This window comes from Canis aureus, chromosome 28 (assembly GCF_053574225.1).
Source record: "Canis aureus isolate CA01 chromosome 28, VMU_Caureus_v.1.0, whole genome shotgun sequence".
Lineage (NCBI taxonomy): Eukaryota > Metazoa > Chordata > Mammalia > Carnivora > Canidae > Canis > Canis aureus.
In genome coordinates this window covers 29,663,386-29,688,035 of record NC_135638.1, presented here as the reverse complement: position 1 = coordinate 29,688,035, position 24,650 = coordinate 29,663,386, and the positions used below count along the sequence as shown (strand labels likewise).

Genomic DNA, 24,650 nt, shown 5'->3' with positions numbered 1-24,650 from the left:
ATTGAATAAGCATTAAACCAGAATGTGATGATCAAAGGCAATATTCTAACGGATTGCAGAGAAAGGAAGAAATCTCACTCTTTTGTAAAGTCAAGTACATATAATCCACAGCATAGACATTCTCAAAATAAACCATAAGGAGTCTTTAAGTCAGAGAAGTTGACGGCACCATTTATTAGATATATTTCATCCTAAATTCACCTGATAATCCCAATGACTATACATGTCTGTTGACTGGTTTTAAACAAAGGAAAATACACTTCTCCTATCTTTACTGCAGGAAGTAGTTTTACAACTGGGAGCCGAGAGCTCATCCAAAATTAGGCTCCTACTCCCTTACAGAGACTGTGAGAGAGAGGTACAACCTCCCTTGATGATTACATTTCAAAGAGATGGTTCTCAGGTCCCAGAGAAAGACACTCCTGGGTCACAGTGCTTGCAAGATGCTCATTCAGCTTCTAAAAAGATTTATACATATTTCAAAGACATGGAGAAAGAACTTTTAATTACCAGTTTTCTAAGATAAATGCTCTAATAAAAGGGAGGGGAGAGAAATCGCTCTCCTTATTTTTAACAGGGAGAATTAAGCTTTCCAATTTTTATTTGTCCTTATAGCTACCTCAATTTTAAGTTTTTATTTTTACTAATAACTCTGGACATTTTTAGATGAAACTCATTTATAAGGGACCCTGGGTGGCTCAGTGATGGAGCATCTGCCTTTGGCTCAGGGCGTGATCCCGGGGTCCTGGGATTGGGACTCGCATCCACCTTCCCACTGGGAGCCTGCTTCTCCCTCCATCTATATCTCTGCCTTTCTCTCTGTCTCTTTCATGAATAAATAAATAAAATCTTTTTTAAAAAAGAAACTAATTTTTATACTATTTTAACCTACTAATATGTACTCAGTACTTAAAAATAAACCTTCTTGTCCCAAATATGGAATTACTAAATATTGAGAAATATAGATTTTCCTGAGGGCTCTAGTGCTTGCTAATCACTCTGGCATTAGTATCAACCTATTGATGATAGTGTGAGGAAAAATTGAGAAGCTAAATAATTTTGCTAAAATGAATGTTCTCTTGACCTTTAAATGGAATTAGCTTTGAAGTTGCTTACATTCAATATAGTGTTATCTTGGACTACACTGATTTAGAACTTGACTTATTTAAATCTTTGAAACATACCTAATTTATTGGTCAGTAATCCTTAATGTGGCCCAAGGATCATTTGTACCAGAACTGCTTAGGACAGTGGTTCTCAGATGGTAAGATGAGTAAGCCCCACCTGAAGAGATTGCTAAAATCCTGGTTGTTGAAGCAACCTCTATGGCTTTCCAACTGATAGGTCTGGCACGAAGCACAAAGATTTCCATTTAGAACAAGTTCCTACGTGCTGCTGCTGAGTTGGAATCACACTTTGAGAACCACTGACCTGGGTAGGGTATGTGGTAAGAACACACACTTCTGGGCCCCATGCTAGCAGAAAAATTCCAGATTTTTTCTGGAATTGGAATCTTGAGATCTTCATTTGAGAACACTCCTAAGTAAGAGTTCAAAAAAATCACTATTTGAGAACCTCCATGACAAGTTATTAGGTTAATTTAACTATCATTGACCAATGAATAAGCCACATGTCATCTATAAGGTTGGAAATAATGCAAAATGACTAATCCCAAGCCTGGTATAGTGAAAAGAATACACAAGGCTTTGAATATGAACACTCATCCTGCTACCCACCACCTGTGTGACATAGAGAATGTTTCCCAAATTATTATAAGAAATGTAAAAAATATTGTCTTTTGTATTTGATTTGATCAAAGTAGGCTTTTCATTTATTTGAATAAAATAGTAATACTCCAATGCAACAGAATAATAATTAAAGTTTAGATTTATTAACCACCAACTCTGGTCTGGGTAATGTTCTAATAGCCTTACATATATTAATTATTTTAATCCTAATACATATCCTGTGAAGTATGCGGCATTATTATCTCTGATTTATAGAAGAGCTAACAGGGGTACAGAGAGCCCAAGCAAGTTGCTCAAGGCTATTGATTACATTAATTTCCTGTGTAAATTTTGTTTCCTAGATGTTTACGCACCTATAGTATAAGAAAGAAATTGGTGTCCGCACTAATGTAAAGAGTTGTTCACAAAATAGATCTGAATTCCTGCAAATTTTAGTAGATGCTATCATCACAAAAATAAACTTAATAGGTAAATATTGGTGAGTATTTGGGGATAGTACTCTGATCTGTCACTAAAATGAACATCCTTTCTCAAATATGCCATCCAAAGTGGTCATGATTTTCACAAGTTTTGCAAATAAATATAAATCACGAAGTCATTTAAAATTAGCGACAAGTCATTTAAGAATTTGTTATCTAGAACTTTAAAGATAATCTTATAAGAAGTCTAAATCATTCTGTTACAATGTATTTTGATACTATTGCTAAAGCCAGTAAGAATTCAAAGCTTAATTATTTTTCAGAAACTTTAAACAGAGAAACATTTGTGAATGTATTTTGGAAGGCCATTTTTAAATATTTAAGTATTTTATTTAAATTAAATTTGCCAACATATGGTATATATGCTATACTATATATAGCATCAAGTTGGAAGGCCATTTTGTTTTGTTTTGTTTTGTTTTTGGAAGGCCATTTTGAATGAGTATCTACTTGGTTATCATCCACTGGCAAAAGTTAACATTCAAGAATAGTAAAAATCAGTGAACTTCAGTATATTGTTCATAAATTTTTTTGTCTTTTAATTTCTGACCTTTTTCTGAGAGAGAGAGAGAGAGAGAGAGTGTGTGTGTGTGTGTGCCCATGAGCTCATAAAAGGGGTGGGGGAAAGGGGCAGAGAGAGAAGGAGAGAGAGAATTTTAAGCAGCTTCCATGCTGGGTGCAGGGCTCCATCCCACTATCCTGAGATCATGACCTGAGCCAAAATCAAGAGTCGGTTGCTTAACTGACTAAACCACTCAGGCACTCCTAATTTCTGACTTCTTAAAGTTTATTTAAGCACTCAATATTTTCTAATTTTTTCAATTTTCTAATTTTTTCAATTAATTTTTTAATCAAAATCCTGCATTCAGAATATTTTTTTTAGTATAACTAATAGCCACATCAGGTACTAAAAAGGAAGGATTTCAAAATTGCTTTACACAAGTCATGAAAGGCACAAATAAGATTGATAGCTATATAAATAATCATATGGATGAAAATGATAAACTAAGTGTTTAAAACATGCATAGCTGTACTTTCCCATAGTGAGAAGAAATTGCAAAATCAAATCAGCAACTGGAATCCTCTATAGGAGGGACATAGTTATAGCCAGTACCAAAGGGGTCTGTGTAGAGAACCTTAAGTTACGTGCCGGTTTTTTGGGCAAAAAGGGATAGAAAGCTTCATTTCAGTGGGATTTCTGGAACTTCTTTCTTCTGCATTTAGGATTTTCATGCATCTCTCAAGCACCAAGACTTTAGAGGTGGAAATGGGTACAGATGTGCATTTTTAACCACATGAACAAATCTCAGGGCATCTTTACCTTGCTTCTATTCTTGGTAGCCCTGCTTCACATAATACTTAGATCTTCTCCCATGTAAGTGGTTCTTCAGGATCCTAAGTTAAGAGCAGCCCTCTCAGGTCATCTACTATGACATATATATCCTCACCGGCTGTCATAAACCAATCAGTATATTCTAGACGATGATCATGAACATACTGGAGAGTTTTAACTGTTTTCCAATATGATTGGTCTCTGCTTACTTTGGTGTTTAATTCCCCAGTAGAAAAGTCTTTATTTTCTTCTGGGTTCATAAACTTGCTTTTTTACAATGATGGGTCCTTGTAGCTCTGATATATTTGGCCATTCATTGTAGATTTTGTGGTCCTGTCATAACCCAGTAAAGAATTTTCACCTGACAAAAGGTTCCACGTCCAGTGAACTGTGTTTTTCCATAATTAGGATAACTAGCATCTGCACTCTGCACAGAACTTCATTTGCCCTTCTAAATGAGTCTGTTTAGTATCATCTGAATGTCTTACATGAGGGTAATTATGCAGAATGTTAGGCTGGATGTCACTCTGTTCTTCCAACAAAATATGAAATAACTGAGAACATAAGAAGAATATGATTGCTAATCCAGAGAGTAAGGTTAAACAATATAGCTAAGAATTTGAGGCCATTTCCATAAGTATATTTTTGACTTGCTGGGGCAGGGAGATCAGAAGCAGTTGGCAGAGACACCCCAGTGTGCTCCCACCCATGTGCTCTACTCTCCAGCATTATTTTTAATAATTCATTTGTATGTGTACTTGGATGTGGGATTTTTTTGTTACTTTATGTGAGCATATACACCACTTCTACTACATTTGTTGCTCTGTAACAACTATGAAAGCCGTCAGGTTTATCATGTTGAATCAAAATTGCTTGTGGCAATTTTTAGGGTTATTACATATAATATGGGCTCAGATCATAAATGAGATTTTTAAAAAATGGAATAGATTCCCCCCAAATCAGCTTGGAAACAAAGGTAAATCTGTTAAGAATGGACATTAGAGGGCAGCCTGGGTGGCTTAGTGGTTGAGCATCTGCCTTCAGCCCAGGGTGTGATCCTGGAGACCCGGGATCAAGTCCCGAGTCAGGCTCCCTGCTTCTCCTTCTACCTGTGTCTCTACCTCTCTCTGTGTGTCTCTCATGAAAAAATAAATAAAATCTTTTTTTAAAAAAAAAGAATGGACATTACAATGACTTTAATAAAAATATTAGAGATATTTAAATTAAATTTCTTAATCAGTTTTATGTTCAGAAAAAAAGCTATTATAAGCCTAATAAAACATTTTATTTTGAAGCATATTATCTTCTTTATATATATATATATTTTTTTTATTGGAGTTCAATTTGCCAACATATAGCATAACACCTAGTGCTCATCCTGCCAAGTGCCCCCCTCAGTGCCCGTCACCCAGTCATCCCAATCTCCTGCCCACCTCCCTTTCCACTACCCCTTGTTCATTTCCGAGAGTTAGGAGTCTCTCATGTTTTGTCACCTTCACTGATATTTTCACTCCTTTCCCCTTTATTCCCTTTTGCTATTTTTTAAATTCCCCAAATGAATGAGACCATATAATGTTTGTCCTTCTCTGATTGACTTATTTCACTCAGCATAATACCCTCCAGTTCCATCCACGTTGAAGCAAATGGTGGGTATTTGTCGTTTCTAATGGCTGAGGAATATTCCATTGTATACATAGACCACATCTTCTTTATCCATTCATCTTTCGATGGACACCGAGGCTCCTTCCACAGTTTGGCTATTGTGGACATTGCTGCTAGAAACATCGGGGTGCAGGTGTCTCGGTCTTTCACTGCATCTGTATCTTTGGGGTAAATCCCCAGCAGTGCAATTGCTGGGTCATAGGGTAGCTCTTTTAACTCTTTGAGGAACCTCCACACAGTTTTCTAGAGTGGCTGCACCAGTTCACATTCCCATCAACAGTGTAAGAGGGTTCCCCTTTCTCCACACCCTCTCCAACATTTGTTGTTTCCTGTCTTGTTAATTTTCCCCATTCTCACTGGTGTGAGGTGGTATCTCATTGTGGTTTTGATTTGTATTTCCCTGATGGCCAGTGATGCAGAGCATTTTCTCATATGCATGTTGGCCATGTCTATGTCTTCCTCTGTGAGATTTCTCTTCATGTCTTTTGCCCATTTCATGATTGGGTTGTTTGTTTCTTTGCTGTTGAGTTTAATAAGTTCTTTATAGATCTTGGATACTAGCCCTTTATCTGATAGGTCATTTGTAAATATCTTCTCCCATTCTGCAGGTTGTCTTTTAGTTTTGTTGACTGTTTCTTCTGCTGTGCAGAAGTTTTTTATCTTGATGAAGTCCCAATAATTCATTTTTGCTTTTATTTCTCTTGCCTTCATGGATGTATCTTGCAAGAAGTTGCTGTGGCCAACTTCAAAAAGGGTGTTGCCTGTGTTCTCCACTAGGATTTTGATGGAATCTTGTCTCACATTTAGATCTTTCATCCATTTTGAGTTTATCTTTGTGTATGGTGTAAGAGAATGGTCTAGTTTCATTCTTCTGCATATGGCTGTCCAATTTCCCCATCATCACTTATTGAAGAGACTGTCTTTTTTCCAGTGGATAGTCTTTCCTGCTTTGTCGAATATTACTTTCCCATAGAGTTGAGGGTCCACCTCTGGATTCTCTATTCTGTTTCATTGATCTAAGTGTCTGTTTTTGTGCCAGTACCACACTGACTTGATGACCACAGCTTTGTAGTACAACCTGAAATCTGGCATTGTGATGTCCCCGGCTATTCAGGGTCTTTTCTGATTCCAAACAAATCTTAAGATGATTTGTTCCAACTCTCTGAAGAAAGTCCATGGTATTTTGATAGGATGAAGCACATTATCTTCTAATTGATTTGTTTGGGATTACATATCTGAAAATCAATTCTGGGTCTTCAGTTATTTAAATATGTGAGTTGATTGTGGGGGTTGGAGAAGGATGACAAATTTAAGGGCCTTTCCTGGTAGGAGTATTAAACAGAGTCCCTGTTTGGGTGTTATTTTAATCTACCTAATGAGTCAATGCAAAAAAGGTCACATTTTTCAGAGTTAATAAAAGTAAGCATGGTCTACCTGCATACACAAGCATAGCACTGACTGTAGACACCTATATAAACAATTAATTAAGCAAACAAATCAATCTGCCCATAGTTATTAATCATCTGTTCTGTAGCTAGCAGCGTGCTAGATGGTGCATGATGCAGAATGTTGTCCTTCCAGATACATATTAATTTCTCAGGAACTATTCTGGGAAATAAAATAAAAAGTATTCAGGTTAAAAGCAATTGATACTTAAAATCAATATGCAGTAATTGTTTGGTAACCAAAAATCACTGCTTTATCATTGTCCTTTCCACTGAGTTGAGGAGGTGCTCACTTAACTTTACAAAAGGTCCTAAAAATAATAAACATAATTGTCTAGTAACCTGGGATGGGTGGATGATATTCAGATAGACAGACAAACAGAGGTATGTTCTTCTGGTTGTCTAAAATATCATTTGGAAGGATTTGGCTGTCTCAAATACCTCCTTAAATACAAACACACACTACAATAAACTGGCTGTACTCTTTAATGAGAATGTTATGCTTTAGCTTCCTTTATAAACAGTAAGATATAAAAGTCTGACATTTTGATCTGTTTCAGGATTTCAAGAGGAAGGTGATGGCATGCTCATATTAGGATATTTCGAGGAGGCTTTTATTTACAAAGAAAAGTATCACCGGGGTAGGGCCAGGGTGTATGGAGCCACAGGGGATAGAGCAGGACCCCAGCAGCAGCCGAGGTGTTACCAGTCCCAGAGTGGTGGAATCGCAGATGCTGACAGAAAGGAAGCTCTGCAAGCATAACTAGCAGCAGAGATGCCAAGCAAGATATATTTGTGGCTGTCATTTCTCCTTTCTCCTGCAGATGCTTTAAACATTTTAAAGCTGTCCTTCTTAGCTTCCCAGTAGATGAAATATCATTTGAGGAGTTGCAAAGAGGATAAAGAAACAATCACTCCTTCCGAGATTCCATCGCTACTACTGCTCTCTCTACTCACCTGACACTAAATCCAGTGGACACCTTTTCATTCTTGTAGTTATCAGAAAACTCTCAGTTATAAGTGATAAAAATCCAGATAACATTGGGTTAGGAAAAAGTATAATTTGGATCATATAATCGAAAAATCTGAGTTTATAGATTTTTTTTTCCCAATTGTTCCTGCAGAAGTTGTAAAAGGACCTGGCTGGTTGGCCTGTCATCTCTGTGAGCACAGAGATGAATATCTGGTGGTATGTTCCTGGGTCACATTCTAACTCTGGGGCTCATAGGGGGCTTTACTCCAACCAAGGTACACAAGCCAAAAGTAGAAGATGCATGGCTCTCCATGGGGAAGTTCGAGTGTCTCTTCGGGAAGAAGGGACAAGCCATTAAAATCTACTACAGTTGTTATCCTGGCTTGTCTTACTTGTCAGATATATTTGGCATAGATGACCCCTTTATGACATACTTTTTTCCTTGTCTTCTTTGGTGTTATCTAACCTTTTGACCACCCTGGGCCATTTCTATCAGGCTTGCTTAAAGGATGTACACTTCATAGTTCATATATTAGTGTCCAGATTTGTTCAGACCCCCCTCTCTTAGTCACAGTAGCTTACCCTGATCTCAGGCTAGATAAGCCCAGTAGTGGCTCACATCATTCCAGCATTTGTAAGAGCCTGGCTTCCACTGCCTTTCCTTGTCACCTTTATCACGTTCTGATCTCTGCCTCCAGCAGGGACAAGGATCTGACTTCTGAACAGCCTATATAGTGCCTACCATGGGGGAGCTGCAGCACTCCAGCACCAGGCTTTCTTAGTCGCTGCTTAAGAGGACAAAGTAATGAAACCTGGAAATGTGGAGGCAAGCTCTGATCAAAAAAGACAAGAGAAATGGGAAAAACCTAGCAGATAAATTGTTTGCCCTTTCTTACCCCGAGAGAAAATCCCCCTTTCATGGGCTTCATATGGCCTTTCAGGAGAAGTACTGCATGAACAGGCACGTGGATATGTTACCCTGTGAGGCTGTGGCTAGTTGGCAATACATCACCTTTTATTTGCTTTCCTTCTTTCCTAGATTTAGTTGTGTTTTTATCCACATTGCGCTTGTCCAGGCATAGCATCCCAAAGAAAGTATCAGCACACAGCTTTGTCTCAACATTTACTTCTTAGAGAAATTGGCATATGATACAAAACTGTCTTTCTTTGCCCATCATGCAAATTTGGTAATCACTGGGGTGTACTTCCCAGGTCCTCTCCATTCCTCACAATCCACATTCTGCCTGGGAGGCCTCATTCACTCTCCTGATTGGAATTATTGAGGACTCCTAGATCTCTATCCTAGGCTTCTCTCCTGAGTTCTGGAACCAGAGCCAAGTGAACATCACTATTCAGATGCTCTGCAGGTATTAAACATAGTATGTCCATATGTCCAAAAGTGAAGTAATAGAATCTCACGCTCATTACTCCAAATTGCTTGTTCTTTGACATTTCATATTTTGTGAATGACATCATCATGTAGTCAGTTGCCTATGTTAGAAATCAGAATCAGGGGATCCCTGGGTGGCTCAGCGGTTTAGCGCCTGTCTTTGGCCCAGGGCGCGATCCTGGAGTCCCGGAATCGAGTCCCGGTGGGGCTCCCGGCATGGAGCCTGCTTCTCCCTCCTCCTGTGTCTCTGCCTCTCTCTCTCTCTCTATGTCTATCATAAATGAATAAATCTTTAAAAAAAAAAGAAATATCAGAATCATTCCTGACTCCTTACTTCTGACTCTGTACATGCTATCTCTCCTTAGGCCTTGGGGCACCTTGGTCTCATCTGATTTCATTTCATCTCCACCATCACAGGACATCCAAGCCATTCTCTCATTTCTCCTGCAGTTCTCTAGCCCATTCTTTAGAGAGTGACCCTTGTAAAACACATATCTCAAAGGCTTTCTTTTATTCTTAAATTTTCCTTAGTGTTATGTAGTCTGGATTTTACTCCTATATATCTATCCAGCTACCTTTCCTGTCTTTATGAAATCCATCTAGGCTCTGGCTGTATTGATTTTTTTTCTTCCCTCATAGCCCCACGATCTTTCTTACCTCTAAGTCTTCACATAAGCTATTTTCTAAGTCCTCACTTTGCTGACTTCTACTCATCCTTCAGATCTCAGCCTATATATCATTTCCTTCAGGAAGCCCCCCTGATCTCCCTTCCCCTTAGTTCATGAGGACGGTTCCTGCTATAGTCCCCATGGTCTCCCATATGTCTGCTCTCATTGCACTAGAACATTTAATCGGAGAATATATAAACTGTTCTTTTCCTTTGTGTATAGGGATGGGGCCTCTACCTTGTCCATAACTGCTTCCCACAAAACCTGGCACCGTGACTGACACATACTAATTGCTTAAATATATATTGAAAAAACATATGTTGAGAAAGTCAACACAAAAATCTTATGTAAAATCATTTTTTTTTCTGATAGTAGGTTTTTAGGATTTCAGAAAACGAGTGAGGATGGTCTTGCCTTCTTAGATTATTTTAGAAGTTCTCCTTACAAAATTATAGGAGATGGCATTTTAATGATTTTGAAGATACTGAACTCTAGGGTAAGATGCATTATCATCCATTCCAAGAAATAACACCACTGAGGTGTGGATGCAATTCTTATTACATATTTCAAAGTTTTTCTGATTTCTGCTTTGAACGCTGGATTTGACAAAATATAGAGTGTAATGCTCATTTTTAAAAAAATTTTTTTTAAGAATAGGTTTCACAGCAAGTGAGTGATAAAGCATTTGGCGTGGATTGCCTGTCAGGACCTGGACTGGAACCCATGCAGACGTTGCCAGGAAACACACTGCATTCTTGCGCACTCATGTCAACAATCGTTGCTGTGGTTGATCATGGTCCTCTTTCAGTTTTTAATGTCATTACTGAAACTGAGTAGGTTTGATCTATTATTGTCCTTTTAAAAAAGTTTTTGAGTGTTATTATTTCTGTTGAGTTTGATTTTGTGATCTTTTGCTACTTAATGTGGGCACATGCAATGTTTTCATCTTACCAGTTGCTGTATTTATAGTTTGTCATCCCTTGAATAGAAATTAATGATAGTAAGGTTATGAAATGAACTTCAGGTTCATAAATAATGAGAATTTAGAAAATGTGGTAAATTTCCAAAGATAACTAAATTAATAAAATCTACGTGTGTTGAAAATGATACAGTGCTGTATACACATTATATTATAACTTTAAACTATAAACACTAGAAATACATAAATTCTCCTGCATGCTGTAAGATGAGGGGTTGGGGATGGCATGGGGAGTGGTCTGCCCAGATAGGGACTTCCACTTTTCAATTCCTGGTCTAGAGCAAGCTCTATATATGTACTCAGCAAGGACTTCTTAATACCTAAGCATATTATCTTCTAGAATTGCTGTCTCTTTAGTATTTAAATGCCTCAGTTGGCAATTTTGGAAAGGAATGGGAAAAACAGAGGCCAAAATACCATAATACAGATACAAAGCCTTATTCTGTGCACTGTTTTTGCAGTTTTAAATGTAAATAGGTGTCTCATATATTATGAAGAGAATTGGTTTAAGTCTCTGAAAGTCATTTTCTGAGCTCTATTTCATTTGTACCTCTAAATTAAGCCAGGCTGCAGAAATTAAACTGTCTAGGAGACATATGACCAAAAAAAGTCCTGTCAGCCAACAATTTCTACATTTGCTTTCCCTACAGGATGAGAAAATAACGCTTTGAATTTTAGCCATTGCATCTATAAAGAGCTCTCGCTGATGGAGCTCCCTACGAAGAATCATTTAAATTAGTAACTTCTTTAATCTCCAGATTAACTCTGTCTTCTAGGACAGCTCAATTGCGGAGCCATCTATGAACCTGCTCTATCTTATCTCCCCAGGCAGATCTAGCTCCACAAAGTTGCTCCCACGGCTCTTGGAAATGCTTATGCTAGTGCTCTCTCTTGTTTGGACTTAGAGTACTTCAAGCGTAGAGGAAAGTATTTTGTTCCTCTTTGTAGTGCTGGGTCGAGCACAGTGCCAGTCATTTTATAGATAATCAATAAATATATGCTGAGGAGTAGATGACAACTAAAAATGCCTCTCCTAGAGACTATTTACTAGGAAACCAGAAACTGAGATTGTTAAGATGTTATATTAACATGTGTTTTAAAATATAACCTACTATTAAGCTATGGCTCCATTATTTTATTCATATTGTGGGTAGTTTTTATTATCTGAAATATGTCTAAGGGATAAGATGATATGTCCCAAAAGATCCTTCACATTCATTTCAAAGTAATAGTTTTCAAGAGTTAATTATAAATCAAAGAAAAACTTTGGAAAATGATAATATCTTGGGGAAGTATATTCTTAGGGAAATAATGTTATTTTTTGTCTATATACAAATGGATTTTGGATTAGATGGGAAATGTGAGAATTGAAGTGTTTTGGTTCAAAACCATTACATGTAAAGTCTGAGCTAAAGATTATTTGCACCACAAAATTAGTCCAAAGGTTCCTAAATGGAAGTACAGAATGGAAATTCCAGCAGGTCTCTATTGTCCAAAATAAAGCAGAGGCTATAGCAGTAATGCAGTTCACATAAACCCCAGAGTAGATCTACTTAAGAGAACATCTTTGAGTTTCCAAAGAATCAAGCTCTTACTATAACTTTCACATTTAGCAAATACTTAAGATCAGTACATAATTTATCTTCAATTTGGGAAGGTATTTGAAAAATCGGGATCTAAAAGTATCTGTGTGTGTGTGTGTGTGTGTGTGTGCACATTCATGTATGTGTGTAGACAACGCTGTCACCTCTTTATTACTTTAAGCATAGTAAAGCTTTTTTATATGTAAATAAGATCCCTTTCAGAAAAAAAGTTTAATTTTACTACTACCACTTTGTACTCAAAAATTAGCATGATTTTGTTATATTTATTAAATGTAGGTGAATACAGTATCATTTACATATAATTTAATAGATTTAGCTTGATTTCCCGCTCCCTAAAAATGTACAAGAAATGAAGTAATAATTTGGAGTAAATACAGGGATTTAGGTTGAGTTCTTGCTAGCTATGAAGCAAAAACCATTTTCAAAAAGTAGCTGCTTTTCTGTCAAGATATCCTTGATCTTGTAATTCCTAATTGATTAGGGCATGAAGCGATATTTGTAGTAGTTATTCAAGCTCTCTTTTTATATTGATAAGCTTCCCTTTGTCCAATTAGCATTGAGAACCATCAAGATTCTGCAATAATTTGACTTAGGAGGGTGTATCATTATCAAAGTAATGTGAATCCTTTATATCAGTAGCATTAGCCACACGATCCCTTTCTGGATGTTATTTTAATCTATTTAGTGTGAAATTCTTTAAAAACCAGATTTGTAAAGATAATAAAGCTATGAATGGCCAGATGTAGATACAACTATACAGTTGTATGCAGATGTCTACACGTATACTTATGGAAATAAATCATCTGCCTGCTGCCTAACACTGTGTTAGGTGTTCTAAACAGTGCAGAACAAAGACCTTAAAAATTTATATTGATTTCCAGAAAACTATTTTAAGTTAACATTATGGAATCATTCAGAAAAAAGGCATGATCAAGATTTAAAATCGATATGTAACCATTATTTTGCCTTTAGTAATTCTTTCTCATGCCCTGACAATTAGGTAAATGTCTGATTCACCTAATCTTTCAAAGGTTCTAAGAGCCATAAACTTGAATGTTTAGTAACTGGGATAGTGTCAGAGAGATAGATAGATGCCTGCCTGGGAATGTCATCTGGAAGCATTTGGCTGTTGAATGACCCATTTACCAAACGAAGAAACACAAATCATTTTTAAATCCTACCTGAAGACTGATATGATCAGTATTCCCTAATTGAGGTAATGATATAAAACTTGGACATTTGTATCAGTCAAGGTCACAAGAGGAAATAGATGGCACACTGAAATTAGAATATCTTGAAGTAGTTTCATTGACAAAGGAGATAATTACAAAGATGGGGGGGAGTGTAAGGAACCACACAGGTTAGTGCAGAATATGGAATCATAGTGAAAATGTTGCCATTGCTGTGCCCGAAAGAGTGAGAGATTACTGACATGTGGAAAGAGACGGTCCTTTCATAAAGGTCAGACTGGGATGAGTAGTGATCTTAGGGGAACACAGAGAATAATCCCGTCTTCACTCTTTTCCCTCTCTATTAGCTGCTGACTCCCCATTGGCTGAGAACAAGTGAGTTCTTTTGTGTCCTTTAAATTTGGGGTGGACATGAATGGATGGACCAGCATGGATAATGGATCTGGAAGGACAAATGGAGGATATTCAGCACAATGTCAAAATAAGTTGTTCTTGTATGTCACTGTGGTGGAGCAGGTTTTGTCTACTGTTTTCCAGATAGCCCACAGGAAGCTAATAAGATCCAACAACAGACTGTACGAGGGAGCCCCAGCCCTCAAGCAATGTGGCTCTTAAGCTCTGTGACTGGGGCAGCATCAACCTGACCTTGGCCAATTAGGAACTAGGTCTAAGCCTCGCTGCTGCAGCTAATATGACTGGGTCCTGTGGTGTAACATGCCGTGTCACTATTCTACAAAGCTTGATTTCAATTAGGATTAGGATATGACACAGCTTTCTGGGAGACCAGCCACAGAGAATTAACCTTACCTCTATGGGTAAGGTTTTATGTAGTGACTTTCCAGCTAATCAGTACACTCTTCTATTTCTACCAGATCAAGTGTTCCTTAAGCAGTGATGCCTGGATGGCTCAGTGGTTGAACATCTGCCTTTGGTTTAGGATGTGATCCTGAGGTCCTGGGATCAAGTCCCACATCAGGCTCCCCATAGGAAGCCTGCCTCTCTTTCTGCCTATGTCTCTGCCTCTCTCTGGGTCTCTAATAAATAAATAAATAAAATTCTAAAAAAAAAAAAAAAAAGAGTTCTTTAAGCAGTGTTGGAGTTCTACGGAGATTGTAAGTACCAGGACTCACATTCTGATCTCAGGATTGACTCTAATGAGATGAGCTTGGTCAAGTTCTTTCCTCTTTCTAGCTTTAACTTTTCTCAAAATAGTAGTTGGGGAATAATCAAGTGGGAGCTGGATCAGATTATCTCTAATGATTCCTTCTGATATAATATTCTGTGGTCGACCCTCTGTAATTGTTATCAATGTCTACTCGTCATCTCTAGAGCATAGAAGAATGTTCTTAAAATTATGATCTGAAAAAAAACTTTTGAAGATAACCTGCTTGTGTTTAATACTTTGTAAATGTTAGATAGTGAGCAATGGGAGAATTTTGAATGTATTATATAATGTTATAGGAAATTTATGCCTCCTTTTGTGTTTACTAACAAATATTTGTGTTTTGAAGTGGTTTCCCTATGAACTACTTTAAAAACTAATAGGACTTGTAACTCAGCTCCAAATATCAGGTAGGGTATACAGGAGGGATACACACATGTTTAGAAAAGGCTCAATTCTAGTTAATCTGCACTTACCATTTGATAAAATATTCTCTTTAAAGAGAATAAGACAGAAAAAAGCTGAAGGACAAAATGGAATTCCTGTAGATATTCTTAAAGTTATAAATCATACAGTGAATATATTTTGATTCATCTAAATAATAATAACTAGTTTCTATATTGATTGACTAAATATCCTTGTCTCTGAGGGATTGAATTTTGTATGATTGCTCTTTATAATTTTCTGAATTTCTGTAATTTTAATAGTGAGCTTGAATTATTCTTATCTTAAAAAGTTTCCATTTTGCTCGGTGAAGCATGGTTGCATGCTTATTGTGGCTGAGTGCCCCCTACACATCCTCACACATAAACACTGGACCTCTTCCAGCCACTAACTGTAAGGACTTGCTCTGTGGCTGCCAGCCGTTTCCACACATAAGTTTAAAAGCATAGACGGGATTACTTTCACATCAACCTTAGAACAATGTGTCATAAGATTAAGCAGAAAATAGATTGTTAAAAAGAAGGGTCTGGAAAATATTTGTGAGATTTGTCGCATTGGGGAAATTTTAAAAATTATTAGTCCTCCTAAGTATTTCCATGAAGTCAGCTCTGTGATTTTACTATTTAGACATAATTTCTTCTTGATTTGCACTGTATTCTATCCTAGAAACATGTCCTGGTGCTCGGGAACTTAGTGCCAAGATTCGCCTTTAATGGACACTGATGCAGTTTTCCTGAATGCCAGCTGTCCTCTCACTGGCTTATCTATGACAAGCCTACAAACAGCAAACGTGATACAAAGCATTTGAGGGCTTCCGAGAGCATTGCCACAATACTTAGTTATTGTGACTAGGTATTTCATGGCTAATCTATTAGCTACAAAGACCCACCCATGTGAATGAGGCAGCTTCTTTTAAGTAAAGTTCAGCTGGCCTGATAATTACTTTAATCACTTTTCTGTTTTGTGAGTCGGTATTTACCCAGTAGAAATGCAGCAGTACTGTGTATCTTTGTGAACGTTAGTCAAAAAAATTCATTAAGTATTTCAACTATTATCTAAAACCATTGGCATGATTGCATCATCTTAGTTGGGGATTTCTTTCACCTAGAAAATAAAGCTGTTCTCTTCAGTTCCTCCAGCAAAGTCTAGGTCTTTTTCTACCATATTGTTGGGAGTTAGAAAAATTTGGAGGACTGTGATATGACATTCAAAGGAAGTAAATTATAAACAGAGAGTCTCAGGGATGCTTCTGCATGCTCTAGACCAAGTTTGATGGACAGAAAACATATGTATCTTGGACCTGCCGCCGGGATATCAGAAGGGACCCACTGGATTCCTTTGTTGACACAAATCAGCCTACAAAAGAATACAAAAGCAACCAGAAGAAACCCACAGCATCTTGCCACAGCCAAATTCCCTAGTTTCTCTGCATCCATAGTTTCTTCCTTCTCTCTTTTGAGTTTCTCTGTGTCTGAGTCAAATCCCTAAACTTGCTCTTTAGATTTCATCATCTCTAGTTCACTCAAGACCATCTCTGCAATTACCCCCTCTCTTTTGCAAAAATCACTTTTTCTCCCGACTGGATCATTCCCATTGACATACTTTCTATATTTCAATAAACAAAACCAAAAATCCAATGTTCCCTTGAATGTTTACCTTTCCTCAGTTACTACTTCATTTTTCTATTTACCTTGGTAACAAAACTGGGAACTTGGCCTCCAAACCCTTCTCTTCCATCCCTCCTTCCATATAGTGTTAGGGACTGCCACTCCTCACCTGACTGTGACAGGGTTCCTGTGGAAGACAGCAGAGATTTCAGTTCTATCAAAACCAGTGGGAAAAAAAAAAAAAAAAAAAAACAGTGGTCAATTCTCCTTCCTTAACTTATCACAATTCTCAGTAGTATTTGACCTGGTTCATCACATCTCTCGTCATTAGAATATCCCTTCTCTTCCATAACATCAATCTCCTGGCTTTTCTCATGCTTCACTGTCTCTCATTCTTTTTCTCATCCTTTGGTGGCTTCCCTCTCTCTGACCAGCCTTTTGCATGCTAGAATTCCCAGGGCCAGCCATGTTCTCTTTCTCTTTTTTCTCTATCCTCAGGTCACAGGTGTTCTCATCCAGTCCCTTGCTTTTCATACCATCTTAAATACGAAGTGTGGAAGTCTGACTGAGAAATTTTCCTACCTCCAAGGTGAAACAAGAGTGCAGACATTCCAGCTGATAGCACACTGATGCAAACAAAGTAGATAACGTCTCCAGGGCAAATTCTAAGCAAGTCTAGTTGTGGTATGAGAATGTTCCATGTTACAGGGACAAGACTGTTAGAATCACCTAAGCCTGGGACCCCTGGGTGGCTCAGCTGGTAAAGCATGCCCAACTCTTGATTTTGGCTCAGGTCGTGACCTGAGGGTTGAAGGATCGAGCCTGCACAGACGCCTGAGCCTAGTCCTGCATGGGCTCTGTGCTTAGCAGGGAGTCTGCTTCAGATTCCCTTCCTCTCCCTTTGCCCATCCCCATGCTCATGCTCTCTTTCCGTCTCTCAAATACATAAATAAAATGTAAAAAAAAGAAGAAGAAGAAAAGAAAAGAAAAAAAGAAAGAAAAGAAAAGAAAAAAGAAAAGAAAAGAAAAGAAAGAAAAGAAAGAAAAGAAAAGAAAAGAAAAGAAAAGAAAAGAAAAGAAAAGAAAAGAACCACTTAAGCATCAAAATATTTCCAAGGAGAAGGAAAAATGAGGAAGAAAGAAGCTGCCTTTGAGAGGAATGTGAGGATAAGCGGACACCCAAGATCTTTCATATAAATTTATGGGAATCTGAATCATCAGTGATTGATTGTCTCTATTGGGAAAAATGGGTTTTATTTTAGGTAAACAGGCCAGATAGCATTTGATTGTGGAGTGAGGTAGAATTAGTAGGATTTGAGAGAGGGGCAAGATGGCGGAAGAGTAGGGTCCCCAAGTCACCTGTCCCCACCAAATTACCTAGATAACCTTCAAATCATCCTGAAAATCTACGAATTTGGCCTGAGATTTAAAGATAGAATAAATAAATAAATAAATAAATAAATAAATAAATAAAGAGAGAGAGAGAGAGAGAGAGAGAGAGAGAACAGCTGGAATGCGACAGTAAGAAGAGTTCCCGCTTCTACCAAGGTAGGAAGACGGGGGGAAAGAAATAAAGAAACAAAGGCCTCCAAGGGGGAGGGGCCCCGCGAGGAGCCGGGCTGAGGCCGGGGCGAGTGTCCCCAGGACAGGAGAGCCCCGTCCCGGAGACGCAGGAGCTGCACCGACCTTCCCGGGGGAAAGGGGCTCGCGGGGAGGTGGAGCAGGACCCAGGAGGGCGGGGATGCCCTCGGGCTCCCGGGGACACTAACAGACACCTACGCCCCGGAGAGTGCGCCGAGCTCCCTAAGGGCTGCAGCGCGCACGGCGGGACCCGGAGCAGCTCAGGGGGCTCGGGGGCGGCTCCGCGGAGGGGGCTGCGGGGGGGAGCAGCTGGGGGGGCTCGGGGGCGGCTCCGCGGAGGGGGCTACGGGGCGGGAGCAGCTGGGGGGGCTCGGGCAGAGGAAGAGGCTCCGTGCGGAGGGGACTGCGCGGTTCCAGGAGCAGCTCGGGGGGGCTCGGGGGCGGCTACGGGGAGGGGGCTGCGGGGCGGGAGCGCGAATCCAACAGCGCAGGCCCGGAGCACAGGGCGCCGGGACACAGCCCAGGATCCGGCCTCCCCCGGGACAGGCAGAGGCCGGGAGGGCCCAGGACAGCGAGGACGCTCCTGCCCCAGCTGAGCAGATCAGCGGCCCCGCCCCGGAGCCTCCAGGCCCTGCAGACGGAGAGCTCCGGAGCTACTGCAGGGGCTGACTCCAGGGCTGCAGAGCTGGCCCCGCCACTGGGGCTGTTGCTCCTGGGGCCTCACAGGGTAAACAACCCCCACTGAGCCCTGCACCAGGCAGGGGGCAGAGCAGCTCCCCCAACTGCTAACACCTGAGAATCAGCACAGCAGGCCCCTCGCCCAGAAGACCAGCTGGACGGACAAGTTCCAGGGGAAGTCAAGGGACTTAAAGTACACAGAATCAGAAGTACTCCCGTGTGGTTTTTTTTTTTTTTTTCTTTTTTTTCTTTTTGATATCTGTTTGCTTCCACCACCCTTTTTTCCCTTTCTTTCTTTTTCTTTCTCTTTTTTTCCTTTTTCCTTTCTTTTTTTCTTCCTTTTTTATTTTTCTTTTTGCTTTCCTTCTTTCTCTCCTCTCTTTTCCTCCTTTTCCCAATACAACTTGTTTTTGGCCACTCTTCACTGAGCAAAATGACTAGAAGGAAAACCTCATCTCAAAAGAAAGAATCAGAAACAGTCGTCTCTCCCACACAGTTACAAAATCTGGATTACAATTCAATGTCAGAAAGCCAATTCAGAAGCACTATTATACAGCTACTGGTGGCTCTAGAAAAAAGCATAAAGGACTCAAGAGACTTCATGACTGCAGAATTTAGATCCAATCAGGCAGAAATTAAAAATCAATTGAATGAGATGCAATCCAAACTAGAAGTCCTAACGACGAGGGTTAATGAGGTGGAAGGACGAGTGAGTGACATAGAAGACAAGTTGATGGCAAAGAGGGAAACTGAAGAAAAAAGAGACAAACAATTAAAAGACCATGAAGATAGATTAAGGGAAAAAAACGACAGCCTGAGGAAGAAAAACCTACGTTTAATTGGGGTTCCCAAGGGCGCCGAAAGGGCCGGAGGGCCAGAATATGTATTTGAACAAATCATAGCTGAAAACTTTCCTAATCTGGGAAGGGAAGCAGGCATTCAGATCCAGGAAATAGAGAGACCCCCCCCCCTAAAATCAATAAAAACCATTCAACACCTCGACATTTAATAGTGAAGCTTGCAAATTCCAAAGATAAAGAGAAGATCCTCAAAGCAGCAAGAGACAAGAAATCCCTGACTTTCATGGGGAGGAGTATTAGGGTAACAGCAGACCTCTCCACAGAGACCTGGCAGGCCAGAAACGGCTGGCAGGATATATTCAGGGTCCTAAATGAGAAGAACATGCAACCAAGAATACTTTATCCAGCAAGGCTCTCATTCAAATTGGAAGGAGAGATCAACAGCTTCCAAGACAGGCAGCAACTAAAAGAATATGTGACCTCCAAACCAGCTCTGCAAGAAATTTTAAGGGGGACTCTTAAAATTCCCCTTTAAGAAGAAGTTCAGTGGAACAATCCACAAAAACAAGGACTGAATAGATATCATGGTGACACTAAACTCATATCTGTCAATAGTAACTCTGAACATGAACGGGCTTAATGACCCCATCAAAAGGTGCAGGGAGTCAGACTGGATAAAAAAGCAGGACCCATCTATTTGCTGTCTACAAGAGACTCATTTTAGACAGAAGGACACCTACAGCCTGAAAATAAAAGGTTGGAGAACCGTTTACCATTCAAATGGTCCTCAAAAGAAAGCAGGGGTAGCCATCCTCATATCAGATAAACTAAAATTTACCCCTAGGACTGTAGTGAAAGATGAAGAGGGACACTATATCATACTTAAAGGATCTATCCAACAAGAGGACTTAACAAAACTCAATATATATGCCCCGAATGTGGGAGCTGCCAAATATTTAAATCAATTAATAACCAAATTGAAGAAATACTTAGATAATACTACACTTATACTTGGTGACTTCAATCTAGCTCTTTCTATACTCGATAGGTCTTCTAAGCACAACATCTCCAAAGAAACGAGAGCTTTAAATGATACCCTGGACCAGATGGATTTCACAGATATCTACAGAACTTTACACCCAAACTCAACTGAATACACATTCTTCTCAAGTGCACATGGAACTTTCTCCAGAATAGACCACATACTGGGTCACAAATCGGGTCTGAACCGATACCAAAAGATTGGGATTGTCCCCTGGATATTCTTAGACCATAATGCCTTGAAATTAGAACTAAATCACAACAAGAAGTTTGGAGGACCTCAAACACGTGGAAGTTAAGGACCATCCTGCTAAAAGATGAAAGGTTCAACCAGGAAATTAAGGAAGAATTAAAAAGATTCATGGAAACTAATGAGAATGAAGATACAACCGTTCAAAATCTTTGGGATGCAGCAAAAGCAGTCCTAAGGGGGAAATACATCACAATACAAGCATCCATTAAAAACTGGAAAGAACTCAAATACAAAAGCTAACCTTACACATATAGGAGCTAGAGAAAAAACAGCAAATAGATCCTACACCCAGCAGAAGAAGAGAGTTAATTAAGATTCGAGCAGAACTCAACGAAATCGAGACCAGAAGAACTGTGGAACAGATCAACAGAACCAGGAGTTGGTTCTTTGAAAGAATTAATAAGATAGATAAACCATTAGCCAACCTTATTAAAAAGAAGAGAGAGGAGACTCAAATTAATAAAATCATGAATGAGAAAGGAGAGATCACTACCAACACCAAGGAAATACAAACGATTTTAAAAACATAATATGAACAGCTATACACCAATAAATTAGGCAATCTAGAAGAAATGGACGCACTCCTGGAAAGCCACAAACTACCAAAACTGGAACAGGAAGAAATAGAAAACCTTGACAGGCCAAAAACCAGGGAGGAAATTGAAGCAGTCATCAAAAACCTCCCAAGACACAAGAGTCCAGGGCCAGATGGCTTCCCTGGGGAATTCTATCAAACGTTTAAAGAAGAAACCATACCTATTCTCCTAAAGCTGTTTGGAAAGATAGAAAGAGATGGAGTACTTCCAAATTCGTTCTATGAGGCCAGCATCTCCTTAATTCCAAAACCAGACAAAGACCCCACCAAAAAGGAGAATTACAGAATATCCCTGATGAACATGGATGCAAAAATTCTCAACAAGATACTAGCCAATCGGACCCAACAGTACATTAAGAAAATTGTTCACCATGACCAAGTAGGATTTATCCCCAGGACACAAGGCTGGTTCAACACTCGTAAAACAATCAATGCAATTCATTATATCAGCAAGAGAAAAACCAAGAGCCATATGATCCTCTCATTGGATGCAGAGAAAGCATTTGACAAAATACAGCATCCATTTCTGATCAAAACTCTTCAGAGTGTAGGGATAGAGGGAACATGCCTCGACATCTTAAAAGCCATCTACGAAAAGCCCACAGCAAATATCATTCTCAATGGGGAAGCACTGGGAGTCTTTCCCCTAAGATCAGGAACAAGACAGGGATGTCCACTCTCACCACTGCTATTCAACATAGTACTGGAAGTCCTAGCCTCAGCAATCAGACAACAAAAACACATTAAAGGCATTCGAATTGACAAAGAAGAAGTCAAACTCTCCCTCTTCGCCAATGACATGATACTCTGCATAGAAAACCCAAAAGCCTCCACCCCAAGATTGCTAGAACTCATACAGCAATTTGGTAGCATGGCAGGATACAAAATCAATGCCCAGAAATCAATGGGATTTCTATGCAGTAACAATGAGACTGAAGAAAGAGAAATTAAGGAGTCAATCCCTTTTACAATTGCACCCAAAAGCATAAGATACCTAGGAATAAACCTAACCAAAGAGGTAAAGGATCTATACCCTAAAAACTATAGAACACTTCTGAAAGAAATTGAGGAAGACACAAAGAGATGGAAAAATATTCCATGCTCATGGATTGGCAGAATTAATATTGTGAAAATGTCAACGTTACCCAGGGCACTTTACACGTTTAATGCAATCCCTATCAAAATACCATGGACTTTCTTCAGAGAGTTAGAACAAATTACTTTAAGATTTGTGTGGAATCAGAAAAGACCCCGAATAGCTAGGGGAATTTTAAAAAAGAAAACCATATCTGGGGGCATCACAATGCCAGATTTCAGGTCGTACTACAAAGCTGTGGTCATCAAGACAGTGTGGTACTGGCACAAAAACAGACACATAGATCAATGGAACAGAATAGAGAATCCAGGAGTGGACCCTGAACTTTATGGGCAACTAATATTCGATAAAGGAGGAAAGACTATCCATTGGAAGAAAGACAGTCTCTTCAATAAATGGTGCTGGGAAAATTGGACATCCACATGCAGAAGAATGAAACTAGACCACTCCCTTGCACCATACACAAAGATAAACTCAAAATGGATGAAAGATCTAAATGTGAGACAAGATTCCATCAAAATCCTAGAGGAGAACACAGGCAACACCCTTTTTGAACTTGGCCACAGTAACTTCTTGCAAGATACATCCACGAAGGCAAAAGAAACAAAAGCAAAAATGAACTATTGGGACTTCATCAAGATGGAAGCTTCTGCACAGCAAAAGATACAGTCAACAAAACTAAAAGACAACCTACAGAATGGGAGAAGAGATTTGCAAATGACATATCAGATAATGGGCTAGTATCCAAGATCTATAAAGAACTTCTTAAACTCAACACCAAGGAAACAAACAATCCAATCATGAAATGGGCAAAAGACATGAAGAGAAATCTCACAGAGGAAGACATAGACATGGCCAACATGCACATGAGAAAATGCTCTGCATCACTTGCCATCAGGGAAATACAAATGAAAACCACAATGAGATCCCACCTCACACCAGTGAGAATGGGGAAAATTAACAAGGTAGGAAACCGCAAATGTTGGAGAGGATGCGGAGAAAAGGGAACCCTCTTACACTGTTGATGGGAATGTGAACTGGTGCAGCCACTCTGGAAAACTGTGTGGAGGGTTCCTCAAAGAGTTAAAAATAGACCTGCCCTACGACCCAGCAATTGCACAGCTGGGGATTTACCCCAAAGATTCAGATGCAATGAAACGCCGGGACACCTGCACCCCGATGTTTTTAGCATCAATGGCCACTATAGCCAAACTGTGGAAGGAGCCTCGGTGTCCATCGAAAGATGAATGGATAAAGAAGATTTATGTGGTTTATGTATACAATGGAATATTCCTCAGCCATTAGAAACGACAAATACCCACCATTTGCTTCATCGTGGATGGGTATTATGCTGAGTGAAGTAAGTCAATCGGAGAAGGACAAACATTATATGTTCTCATTCATTTGGGGAATATAAATAATAGTGAAAGGGAATATAAGGGAAGGGAGAAGAAATGTGTGGGAAATATCAGAAAGAGAGACAGAACATAAAGACTCCTAACTCTGGGAAACGAACTAGGGGTGGTGGGAGGGGAGGAGGGAGGCGGGTGGGGGTTAATGGGTGACGGCGGGCACTGAGGGGGGCACTTGACAAGATGAGCACTGGGTGTTATTCTGTATGTTGGTAATTTGAACACCAATAAAAAATACATTTTTTATAAAAAAAAAAAAAAAAGAATTAGTATGATTTGACAAGCAGCCTGCTATGAAACAATTAGAATTGGGCCACCTTTTTTTTTTTTCTTTTCAAAGATTGTTTATTCATTTATTTGAGAGAGATTGAGAGAGAGAGCATGCATGAGTATCAGCAGGGGGAGGGGCAGATGCAGAAGGAGAGGAAAGGGGAGATTGAGAGAGAATCTCAAGCCTACTCCGTGCTGAGCATGGACCCCAGTGTGGGGCTCAATCTCATGACCGTGAGA

General features: G+C 39.4%; 1 pseudogene; it reads right to left on the bottom strand.

Moving 5' to 3' along the window:
- Positions 1 to 3,555: 3,555 nt before the first annotated feature.
- Positions 3,556 to 4,189, bottom strand: LOC144300261 (glycoprotein-N-acetylgalactosamine 3-beta-galactosyltransferase 1 pseudogene; annotated as a pseudogene).
- Positions 4,190 to 24,650: the final 20,461 nt, after the last annotated feature.